The sequence below is a fragment of the Schistocerca cancellata genome, chromosome 1 (genome assembly GCF_023864275.1).
Source record: "Schistocerca cancellata isolate TAMUIC-IGC-003103 chromosome 1, iqSchCanc2.1, whole genome shotgun sequence".
Taxonomy (NCBI): domain Eukaryota; kingdom Metazoa; phylum Arthropoda; class Insecta; order Orthoptera; family Acrididae; genus Schistocerca; species Schistocerca cancellata.
In genome coordinates, this window is record NC_064626.1 from 1,146,550,667 (window position 1) to 1,146,564,021 (window position 13,355).

The 13,355-nt window shown below is 45.0% G+C and overlaps 1 protein-coding gene and 1 pseudogene across 1 annotated transcript in view; one reads left to right on the top strand and one right to left on the bottom strand.

The window, feature by feature from the left end:
* Positions 1 to 13,355, bottom strand: part of LOC126092951 (forkhead box protein O) — a 678,190-nt gene that overhangs the window by 43,877 nt on the left and 620,958 nt on the right. The window lies entirely within an intron of this gene.
* LOC126098907 (5S ribosomal RNA) lies at positions 3,007 to 3,124 on the top strand (annotated as a pseudogene).

The window sequence follows — 13,355 nt, forward strand, 5'->3', positions numbered from 1 at the left end:
GGAAGCACGAAAGGTGCCAACTAAACACGTCTTCTGAAAACGCTACATTCCGTCGTATTTCATTCTCTTCACACTACGCTGCATCTACAGCTTCATGGAAATGACTTCAAAACTGGTCACATTTCTCCGAATGTTAGTTACGAAAAATGCACAATGATGCGGCATATGTATACAAAATTTTCTTTAAGGAGAAAGCATCTTTTACAAGCCCTGAGCAAGTGAATCTTCGCAATATGTACTAATCATCAGCCCAAAACCCACACTGACCCCAAGAAGCTGATAAAAACAACGCTCTTGGTCCATCAACGTTTGATGAGGGCGCTTTTTTTTTCCAAGACCTGCGTCACTGGTCCCCGTTTTGGTTAAGGGAATCTAAATACATTCATCTATCTGAGTTTCTAGTATATGCCACAGATGCAATTATTGCAAAAAAAAAAAAAAAAAGCTCTGGGATTTAGACGGTCAGTGTGGTACCAACATGACGCATGTTCCTCCCATTCTGCACTTGTAACGACAGACCTTTTTATTAAAACATTTGCAGAGCGTTCAAACGGTCGGTCAGGAAACTCAAAACGGTCTGCAGGCACACCAAACTTAACACTTGTATGCTTTTATCTGTGACTAAAATTGAAACAACAAGACTGTTAGGAAACATCGACGCTTCCCGAAGACATGAAATGCCTTACAGGTACGTATAACATAACTCCAGATGAAATTCAATGGACAGTATTGTTGCTCCAGAATCACATTATAGCAACGTTCAGGGTTAAGATTTGGAGCACTTGGTACGAGAGTCGTGGTAATACACACAAACCGTGCCCGTGCTTACATTTGGTGTAATAGGACAGACGTTCGTCCAGAGAAGAGGTTCCACAAACATCTGTCCAATTATATCAAATGTAAGCAAATGCGTGATTTGCGGCGCTGTTATCTGGATACTATTTGATCAAGTCCCATACACGTTATGTCGGTGAAGTTCCCTTAGAAGGTTCTTTCAAATGCCACAGAAAAAAGTACTCGCACATAGTTCCAGTAGAAAAAAAAAAAAAACGGTGTCATGATTCGGCGACTATACACGATAAAAATTACTTACGAACGTTGGGAAGTTCGCTACATTGTCTGCTACAGCTTGGTGAAAACCGCACCTCGATATATTTCTTCGTTCTGGGTATATTTGTGGTCGCCTGTCTCAGCTGCCTCACCTTGTATTTATAAACGCTCTTACGCAGAGAACCTCACTGCATTTAGTCGTAACTGACTGTTTTGGTTGCGAATTTGACAGATTGCTAATAAGTCAACCACTACATAATTGAATTTCAGCCTCATATTGGAAACACAAAAAAATTACGGCGCATGTGATATTTAGTAAAAGTAAAAAAGGGATTGATTTGAACATTGTGGAAGTCTGTATACGTCAGGAGCAGTAACTAAAACAGATTAAAGAATTCCTAACGTTTGGTGCTCACTAGATGTCCTCTAAGTCTCGCACTTTCTGCATAGTAGTTAGGCGGCTTAACCACAGAGGCTGTATTAAAAATGATCATTGAACCATTGGTATTTTTATAAATCAACGTAGACAGTTTACAGTAAACAAGTAAAAAGTACACCTGTATAGGAAAAGAATACCGTATCCTGAAGAGTCCAGAGCTCACAAGTGTCGAGCTACACACAATAGGAAAGTGTTTCGGACCCGCGCTAGTTGAGACAGACGCTGGCGTACTCTGAGAGGTGCGGCCCGGTGCCGCTTGCAGTTCCAGTTCCAGGCGTGCTGGCGGTTGGCCAGTGACCGGGAACTCCAGGCCAGGAGCCGGTCCTGCGAGCGCCCGGTTCTGGGAAACTACACACAGCTACGTATGGAGCTGCGATTTCACACCAGGCCGCCGCGCCGTTATCTGCCTGCGGTGGACGCGCGCGATAACAGCGGAACGTCTGCTACACAATACCTCTCCGCTTCCAAGAAACCACTCGCAGCTCGCCGAAGAGTTAGCCGAGCGACGACTGGGAAATATAGTAATCGAGTCTCTCGTCTTACCATAACAGATTACCGATGTGTAAAGAAGTATCATTTGTATATTTTTTTAATACGTGGATTCGTAATCTTCTTGTGAACATCTATTTTTTTTTCCTTTTTTGTCTTGTTTTTGAGAGTTAAACTTTAATTCCACTTCAAGTTACAAATCACTAGGTCCTTCAGTAAATCTCTAACTGTGACATTCTGCGTCACATTGTCATCTCGAGGAGATCAAATAACGGAAATTACCCACCTTAATTGGACTTTCCAAACCCGTTCGCTTCTCAGTGTCGCCTGTTACAGAAATGCATCGCTGTTTTCTTGCGAGACTCGAGTGTAATATTGGAGTCCATCCCCCACCCGGAAACCTTCGCTGTAGTGAGACACTAGTCTGCGGCATAGCCCCAGATTTAAGTTGGGTTCGAGGATAATGATTTGGTTGAAAGTTGGCGAAGCCAACGAATGTGAATGCGAAACGCAGGGTATGGTAATAGATTGACCTGTATCAAAGCCTACTGGTTACCTCCGCATCCTCTTTAAACTCACTTTACCATACTTAAGGCACTTTTTATCACTAAAACTAAAGCTGCAATATACAGACAGAAAATTTATTAGATAAAGGTGAAGTCTCCGATTGTTATTTTGATGTACATTTTGAATATGTATCGCACATAAACTACGAAATCTGCAAGTGGCGCCCACGATAAATCAGTCTCATCTAAAAACCGCCGGCCGCGGTTGCCGAGCGGTTCTAAGAGCTTCAGTCCGGAACCGCGTTACTGCTACGGTCGCAGGTTCCAATCCTGCCTTGGGCATGGATGTGTACGATGTCCTTAGGTTAGTTAGATTTAAGTAGTTCTAAGTTCTAGGTGACTGATGACCTCAGATGTTAAGTCCCATAGAGCTCAGAGCCTTTTGAACCATTTTTTTCTAAAAGCCGTAAACTCAACTAAATACCTAGGTATTACAATTACGAACAACCTAAATTCGTAGGAGGCAACGGCCTTGCCGCAGTGGATACACCGGTTCCCGTGAGATCACCGAAGTTAAGCGCTGTCGGGCGTGGTCGGCACTTGGATGGGTCACCATCCAGGCCGCCATGCGCTGTGGCCATTTTTCGGGGTGCACTCAGCCTCGTGATGCCAATGGAGGAGCTACTCGACCGAATAGTAGCGGCTTCGGTCAAGAATACCATCATAACGACCGGGAGAGCTGTGTGCTGACCCCACGCCCCTCCTATCCGCATCCTCCTCCGAGGATGAAACGGCGGTCGGATGGTCCCGGTGGGCCAATTGTGGCCTGAAGATGGAGTGCTTAAATTGGTAGAAACACATAGAAAATGTTGTGGGGAAGGCCAACCAAAGACTGGGTTTTATTGGAAGGACACTTAGAAAATGTAACAGACCTACTAAGGAGACTGCCTAAATGTAACAGACCTACTAAGGAGACTGCCTACACTATGCTTGTCCGTCCTCTTTTAGAATACTGCTGCGCGGTGCGGAATCCTTACCAGGTAGGGCTGACGGAGTACATCGAAAAAGTTCAAATAAAGGCAACAGGTTTTGTATTATCGCGAAATATGGGAGAGAGTGTCACAGAAATGATACAGGATTTGGGATGGAAATCATTAAAAGAAAGGCGTTTTCGTTGCGACGGAATCTTCTCACGAAATTCCAGTAACCAACTTTTCTCCTCCGAATGCAAAAATATTTTGTTGACACCGACCTACATAGGGAGGAACGATCACCACGTTAAAAAATGGGAAATCAGAGCTCGTGCGGAAAGCTATAGGTGTTCATTCTTTCTGCGCGCTATACGAGATTGGAATAATAGAGAATTGTGAAGGTGGTTCGATGAACCCTCTGCCAGTCACTTGAATGTGATTTGCGGAGTATCCATGTAGATGTAGACTACGTAATGCATCGCAATGGGGTAGTCTCCATAAAAAAAATTGTTTGCAGTTTTTTTTAATCTTAATTTTACCACGCTTGGAATCAATAGTCAAGGATAACGGGAATAATAATACCTTTGAACAGTCATTAACGAGGTCAAATCAGCTAAATTCTAGATATCACGGTTTCTCTGTCCTTTAACAAACGTTACTAATGTACGTCGAATAGCGTGTACTGGAATTTTATTTGCAAATTTAAGCATTCTGTGTGATGTCAAGTGATCTACAGTATGTCAATTGCATTTTCGTAAGATGTGTAGTCTTATCAAACACTATCTACAATATTCCTTCCTGTTGTTCACTGCAGAATACGTGACGACTGATTCTCTCTCTCTCAATTTTTTTTCCCTTTTCCTTTGAGCTTGTATTGCTGTTCAGAATTTTGTTGAGAGTTAAAACGTTACGGATCGGCCATACGTTGTCGGGTCAATAATCACAAAAAGTACGTGAGTATATTCCTGTTCTACTTGTCTGATTGATTCCTACCTCAGAAGATGCTTTGCAAGAAAAAATTGTAAAGACGTTGGACAAACTGATGTTTACTAACGTTAAGCACTATTACAATAGCTGTTCAGGGATTTTCATCTCGTCTTATTAGCTATCTCGCCCTTTCTCGCCTCATATCCCATCTGGCACTTTGAATTATTCGGTTCTATGCTCCTACAGTTACAAATGGAGATTATCTTCAGCAATGACACATCTCATTACAAGAAATAGTTGATGGCGAGTTCTGTGCTGTATAGAAACGACACCGAGTGATTTAAGAAAACTTCCATAATATCAAGGAAATGATGGCGACAAAACGAAAATATTGTACCAGATATTATGGGTGATACATAGGATAAACAAGGACATGAGCGGTTTGTACACTTTAATGGCGACGCGCTAGCTTCCTAGACAGGAAGACGAAATAGAGCGGAATCGAATCCGTTGATCTGGTACACTGGACACATTGAGTGTGGCAGCTGGCCCGTTCCCATTTCTCCGCCTCAAAAAACACGAGAAGGAACAAAGTTTACACTATTCTGAAAGATGACGCATACAATTTCCCTTCCTAAGGAGACAGAAAATTCATGCGGCCACAAAGATTTGAAAAATAAATTTGCGATATCATGAAAATCTGGGCCATTTACGACACGATACGTGCCAGAAAAGAGAGGATAAACAAGATCTGCTGATATAATGTTGCGATAAAACAGATTACATGCTAAACACATTATAGTAGCATCAAACCAGCAGTACAAGTGATACGCAGAAAAAAGCTTCAAAAATATTGTGAAACAACAATCGCATTTATATACGGAACGACGTTTTTACGTCTCGTTCTCAGAAAGACTAAGCTCTTCTGTGTCGCCGAAGTGGGTGGTGGCCCCGTTGCAAAAGCTACTCAATCTTCGACTCGAATTATTCACAGGACGGGTATAGGTAAGACTGCGAAATAACTGAGGGGAAAAATAACATTAACTTGACGGTTGAGTGTAAACAACAAAATTCTTGAGAAACAAGGCGAGATAACCGAAATCGAAAACGTCTGTGCATACTCGGCCGGCGATAAGCCTGCCGCGTTGCAGAACAGCGAGTGTTTGTTTACGCGGCACTTGCCGACATTCGCAGGGTGATTGGCCGGCCAGTGTTTACACAAGCAACCGCTTGTAGCGCAAGTTAACCTTCAGTGTTGCCGCGGGTTGCGCAACGCGAGCAAAAACAATTCAGGCGAAACTGCCGAGAGGGCTCTTCCTCAACCGTCGAAAGGACGCCACCAGATCCGGCTTGGTTTACGTTTCGCGGCCGACGGCTGAAGAGCCGAATCGTTTCCTTCAGGTAGGGAAGCGCAGCTGCGAATTACTTAAACGGCATTGTCACGATTCTGCCTCGGCTCTTGCCTAATTAACGAGTATTTACTTCATTACGATTCGCACCCTTCGCCAATAACGACCATAACAAGAGTTACGAATACCGACAACATATCGTGGTGCAAGGTGAACCAGAATCCCGCTGACAAACTTCCGGAGGTTGTTCAGGGATACCTTCTCAGCGTTTTGTTATGAGGAACTCACGGTCTCCATCGGCTTATTGCAAATATAGTAATTATGACTTCCCCTTTTTGTTACTACAGTCACCTTTGTTTCAGCGAAAATCCTTCACCGAAATGAAAATGACTATAATATGCATTCATTTTAACACGGAAGTATCTGGCTTCTCGTAGGCTCCTACGCAGAGGTGCAGACGTACTGCGGTGAGCTTGTCGCCTGAGCAGGAACCACGCGCTACAGCGTCCTCGTGGTGGCGCTGTTCCGTCGCATTCAGTGAATCCGCACACGTGGCGCACTCTTCATCACTAAATCCGTCCCTACTGCTGTCCAGCACTGTTAACGCACGTCTAGCGCCGCCGAAAAAATAAACCCGAGACGTGACCGAGTGGTGCTTAAATGCAGGCCAGATGCGCAGACTAAAGTGAGCCCTACTGTTGACAATAGCAACTACCCGAAATGAATGGAACAAGTTCGTTTTCAAAAACGACAGAGAGCACATACAGTCGATATTAACCCTATTCTGAACCGTTTTCAGTGGAATACACACACACAACTAATTGGGACAAGAAATTAAACGAAATACCATAATTTTGTAACGACGCACCGGAGAGCGCGAGTCCCTGATACGAAAATACTCAGAAGGTGTCCCTGAACAACCTCTGAAAGTTTGCCAGCGGAATTCTGGTTCACTCCACTGGGGGGCAATTATTGAACTATACGAAAAAAAAACGTAAATTAGTTACAAACTACGGCGTATACGCACTTTATTCAACACGTAAACGTCACTACAGATTCGGATTTAGGTTATGAGATGTTCGACATGCCTGCCATCATTGGCGATGATGTGGCACAGACCAATAGCGAAATTCAACGTGACCCGCTGAAGTGTCGGAACATCGATGCTGTTGATGACCCCTGAATGGCTGTTTTCAGCTCAGCAGTAGTTTTGGGATTATTGCTATACACCTTGTCTTTACTACAGCCCCACAAAAACGAGTATATGTTTTCAGATCCGGAGAATATGCCGGCCAATCGAGGCCCATGACAGTGGCCTCTGGGTATTCCAGAGCCAGAATGTGGTCCCCAAAGTGCTCCTCCAGGACATCAAATATTCTCCTGCTTCGATGGGGTCGATCTCCGTCTTACATGAACCAAATATCGTCGAAATTAGGGTCACTTTGGATAATGGGGATGAAACCATCTTCCAAAACCTTCACTTACCGTTCAGTAGTCACCGTGCCATTAAGGACACTGCAAACAACTCAGACACCTGTTGAGGGTGAAGGGACTTCTAGGTCGCGAAATGCGGATTCTCAGTTGCCCAAATGCGCCAATTTTTCTTATTGGGGAACCCATCCAAATGAAAGTGGGCTTCAGCGCTACACCAAACCATACTAATTCCCATCAAACCCCGCGGCCAACCGTGCAATTTGAACGTCCCTAGCCCAAACCGTACAGAAGTCATGACGATTTTATTTCATACACCAGTAGCTCAATAACTGTCACAATGTACAAACAGCCGACACGGTACGGGCCCGGATAGCCGTGCGCTTTAAAGAGTCGCTTCCGAGGAGGGGAGGTGTGCCGGCGACCGATCGTACCCGCCCGGTAGTCGGTGTGTCTGACAGCACGGATGTGAGTTTTTGGAGGTTTCTCACGCCCCCTAGATGAATACCGAGCTGCTACCAAGTTCCGCCTCAGTTACACGGTTCGGCAACATTTGGAAGACTTTCGCTCACTTTCAAACACGAATAACGCTACATGCATCCAGTCGAGTAACACACATTCCGTCCGGGGAGTAACGGGGTTTGGTGGCAGTACGGGCATCCGGCCACCCCCTAACCCTACAACACTAACGACACGGAATATGTACGTATAGTTGTACGCCACACTGTTCGCACTGTACGTCTGTGTCACTCTAACTGTTTCCAGCATGCAGTAAAGAAGTGGAATCCAGCGGGAACTGACTTGACTAATCGCATGAGTGCTAAGAAAGTGGCCGAAATACAAATTCACAATGCCAAATTAACGTACGGTTAGCGTTTGCAAAAGCTCTGTCCACATAAAGAATACGCACTATTAGTGTCGACGGGCGTTAGAGATTATATTCATTGCTAGGGTGGTTTAGATGTTAGAATTACATCGACAAAGTACACGTCCCTAGCTCATCCAACGAGGACTGAGCAAGGAGCTAAAGACTATTATAAAGAGAGTATTACAAACGAATGTGCAAGACCAATAAGGACCTCTTTCGGAACACAGCCCGAGAAAGTACTCTTCTTACTGCCTCTAACCACAAGAAACACTTGACGACAGTTTACTGTGCAGCTGGTAACAAGACAATACGTGCGAACATCACAAAAAGATTTGTGTGCATTGCTCATAACGCTGCCGTATCTAATTTCATCTTTATACTCGTATATACAAACTGTTATTTCCATTACTAAGTCGTTTTATACCTAAATCAATGGTTGCACAAAAAAAAGTCCTTCGCTCTCACATGACAATGTGAGCACTGCACTGTTATGTATTGTTAGAAAACCGCTTTTGTGCAACACGCATCCCTGTACTGAAGGCCTGAAACCAATAATAAGCGTTTAGTTACAATATGTCATAGATATAATCCATTTAATCATCTACATTCATATTTTTACACATCGTCAATATTTCGTATAGATGAAGAGACGTTGGTGTTCTAGGATTAAATTAACCGTGTCGAATTCGTTAATAACCATACCGAGCCTGCGCCGATGTGGGAATGAGGTTCAAGAAAAAGAAGGCAGATGAAGAAACAGCGGACGTTGTAGGCCGACAGCAATAACATACACTTGCAAACGTCACGTTTAACACACAGTGTTTACTGAATACTTTAATGATCATCGTTGTATCTACCGGCCCGTTACTGCCAGACACCGTTTGTGCTCACTTTCTCCTACTCCTCACTACTCACGTCTCTCCACAGTTCAATGTCAATCGATATTCTATGCTCGTCAGACTGTTCGCTCCATTCGACAGGTCCCTTTATTCACCTCGAGTTAACTTACATGATCGGTATTACCTCGTGGTCTTGCGGTAGCGTTCTCGCTTCCCGAGCACCGGGTCCCGGGTTCGATTCCCGGCGGGGTCAGGGATTTTTCCTGCCTCGAGATGACTGGATGTTGTTGTGTCGTCTTCATCATCATCATTCATCCCCATTACGGTCGGAGGAAGGCAACGGCAAACCACCTCCATTAGGACCTTGCCTAGTAAGGCGGTGCGGATCTCCCGCATCGTTCCCCTGCGCTCTGTAAAGAAGCATGGGACTTCATTTCATTTCATTAGAAGTTAACGCTAGAAAAGAGGCTGGGCCGTGCAGACAGGGGCGTGCCCTCCTCAGACTCGCTCGGCTCCACGCCAAACGATACTTTCCGCGGCGCCCTCGGGAGCTACCCGGTACGTACTACGGTAAGACGTCGTGCAGCCTCCTACTGCAAGGTTGACACGAGTTTCCCAAAGTGAAATTCGCTGATATTTCCCTGACTTCCAAACAAGTTTTAGCATTTTTCCCAGACAAATTCTGAGATCTCAAGGATAAGTTAAGACGTAAGTTGACAATCTGTTTTTGCACCTACGGTACAAGAAACGAGGAAATATCTACAAAAACTTGCAAGCAGATGGCGTTTCCTGATGTGAGCGAAGGTCTTAAGTAACAACATCAACATCATTTGTAATGAACTGGAGAAAGCAATCCACATGGTATGTGTGTTTCGTTAAAAACCACTTTCATTTCAATAAAACGAAACACATTTGATGACAAAAATGCCCATTTCCTTGGAGTCGCAAGACAGGTATTATATACCTTCACTGATTTCAGAAATAACCTCAGAAAAAAGTAGGCCTTTTACAATTATTTTGTGATTATTCTTTCGAGAAATGTATGAGTACGTTCTTACTATCGTGCATACTTTCTAACATATACACTACTCTCGAAGCGCCACAATGTACTAGAAAAAAATGTGTATAAAACGCCACACTATAGAACGTATTTGCCGCGAGACAGTCGCAATTCCTGAACTCCATCGCCCATGGCTTCTGGCCTGCTGAGGAGCACCGCAGTGCTGGTTCTAATAGATAAGCCATGAAAACCCGCTGCATTCCGCCATACACAAACAGACCTGGCCTGCGGGCAGATCAGTGAGACTAGGGGCAGGGTCTGCACATTAGTTGAAGACCCGATCCATTACAGACACCCTACGGTTTTGGCCCGTTGCGGAAATCCACTCGTGTTGCCAGCTATTCACGAGCCACGACAACATGTTCATGAAATGAGACCACGTTGATCAATCCATGCAACAGATAACTTGTTCAAATACTGTGAGAATCGATAACAATGAGGATAGTTAGCACCTCACTACAAAGATGATTGCTGAGCCACAGACAGGAACATAGAAAAGACAATCACACTACCGCAACTAAATTTTCAGCCACAGCTTTTGTCAGAAAACGAGAGCGCACACACACATTCACACAATGACTCAGACACAGCTCGTGCACACTTGACCGCCGTCTCCGACCGCTCTGGCTACAGTCTCTGACAATCAGATCCAAACAAACCGTTCCTAACGCCTGCCTGCCTCTCATCGGCAAGAAGTGGTGACAGCAGTGACTATAAGCTGAGGGGGAGTGGTTCTCTCTTTAACAAAAATTCCCTGATTACAATGACATCTTTGAAATTCCCTGATATTCCCTAATTTCCAGAACCTGTGGCAACCCTGTACTGCATACGTACAGGAGATGGACTAGAGTCCAACATATCTCGGAGCAGAGGATAACAACAATTACCCAGCTCCTGAACCGGAAAGTGAGCACACTGCAGAACGACCAATGTCGTGCTACAGGCAGACATTTCACGGAAACCCGGCAGCTGGCCGCCGGCTGTTCTGCGCGCTGGATTGGTATCGGAGACACCACTGGAGGACAGAGAGAGAGAGAGAGAGAGAGAGAGAGAGAGAGAGCGTCGCGAGGCCGCGACATTCTTCCGGGTTTCGCTCGGCCCGGACCGGACCGGCCGCTGCGTATTTAGTAGCCGGTCAGCCTTCAGCCGAAATGAGAACGGGCCCAGACAAGGCCGACCGCCGCGAATGCCGCCGTCACGCCAGCAGCAGCCACTGGACCGCTCTGCAGGCCGGGCGCTCCGTACGTTTCAACGTTTCAAACCCCAGGCCTCCTAGACACTGCAGTGACGACAATCTCAACACACTCCACTACCGTCAACCCCGAAGATTGTTTCGCCTACTCTCCTTGCCGTTTCAGATCCGCGCATTCGTGCTTTCCAGTTTTCAGTCGAATTCTTGATCCCATATATCTGCTCAGTATTTCGAAGAGTGATCCAGTCTCCTTTAGGTGGTGCACACTGTGCTGCTATGCGTAGCCTCTGCCTGGACTCAGACACAAAACAACACAGCTCACACCACCTGTGCATTGGAGACAAGCGAATCTTCAGGAACCCAAGTGAATTGTGATACGACCACTCTTGTTCTCTACATCCAGGAACGATCAACGATCTAACGCAGCGGGAGAGCAGCAGTCTGCGACTATTTGCTGCTGGCACTACGGTGAAGAGTCGTCGCAGCGTGTCTGTGGGAGGATAGGAGATGACAGGCACAGAATTTCTACGAGCATTTGGTGCCACGGTTGGCAGCTCACTCAGACTGTGGAAAAATATAAATTAATCCAGATGAGGTACTGTAAAATTCAGATACAGTATCAGTGGTGTGTTGCTTGGAACAGTCACGTCGGCCAACCACCTATGTGCACATTGCAAAGCGACATAAAATGGAACTAGCACGAAAGGCTAGTTCTAGGAATAGAGAACCGTACATTTCAGTTTCCTGGGAGAATTGAAGAGGTCGACGGAAGAAACATATTTTGAGTTTTTGCATGTGTTTGACTAAACTGAAAGCCAAGAACATTAATACAATTACATGACGCAAATTATAAACTAGAAATCCGTTTCTAGAGGGGACATATGGGGGAAATAAACTTTCTATCAGCTTATGGTGTATTTGAAAACGCAACAGACGGTGTGAACAGACTCATCCTTACTAAATTGTGGGTAAGTACTTTCTTCCGCCAAGACCTTCATTTCTGGGAAAGTGCAGCTTATCTATAGTGGAGACCGCGTACAGAACATTTGCGTGACTCATCCCTGAGTAACGCTCAAATGACTGATTTCCCCAATAGGACTAAAGGAAGACATCGAAGGTGTGCAGCGGGATTCGTTACCGGTAGGTTCTTTCAACACATATTGAGACAACTAAGAGAACCGGCATTTGCGGCTGACTGCAGAACGATTCTACTGCCGTCATCATAGATTTCATGTAAGGACCACTAAAATACGGTAAGAGAAATCAGGGATCCTACGGAAGCATATAAATAGTCTTTGGCCCTCTTCCCATTAGTGAATGGAACAGGAAAGGAAATAAGCAGTAGTCGCACAAAGTAGCCTCCACCATGGACCGTATGGTGGCTCACGGAATATGTAGATGTAGAAGATAAACGGAATGCTCGTCGATATCATCATCATCATCATCATCATCATCATCCAATTCAATCATTAAATGATGTGGCCTCTTCGAGTCGTGGGTTCAGGTAGGCTTTCAGCAGTTTTCTCCAAGTGGGATGGTCTTGGGCAGTTCTCTGCCAGATGTTACCAGCGATCTTCTTGATGTCTTTGTCCCATCTTCCTCTAGGCCTCCATGCTCTCTTTGACCCCACTCCAGTACTAGCTTCGTCCATCTGTTACCTTTTCTTCTTGTGACGTGGCCAGCCCACTGCCATTTCAAGGAACCTTCTGTCTCTAAGATGTCATTAACCTTCGTCACAGACCGGATGTCATCTTCCCTTTTCCTGTCCTTTCTTGTATAGCCCAGCATTGATCTCTCCATGGCTCTCTGTGCTGTCCTAAGTTTCCCTTTTGTAAATGAGTTCAGTGTCCATGTCTCGCAGCCATACGTCATCACAGGAAGAATGCATTGATCAAATACTGCTTTCTTCAGATTTACTTGCATTTTTGATCTGAACGCTGTTGAATTCTTCCCAAATGCTTGCCAGACAAGCTTGATGCGTCGATAGATTTCTGGCCTTATGTCTCCCTTCATATTTATAATCTGGCCAAGGTAGACATATTCACTGACCTCTTGTAGTAGACTGTCCTTGACTTTCACATCTCCAGCTGGGACCCATTTGTTGGACATTAAAATGGGAACAACAACTCGGCTGAAAACACGGAAGCACATCAGTAATCAACACTGCCTAGAAAACTTGATAGTTCACATCACATCACATCACATCACATCACATGTAGATCACTTAATTGTAG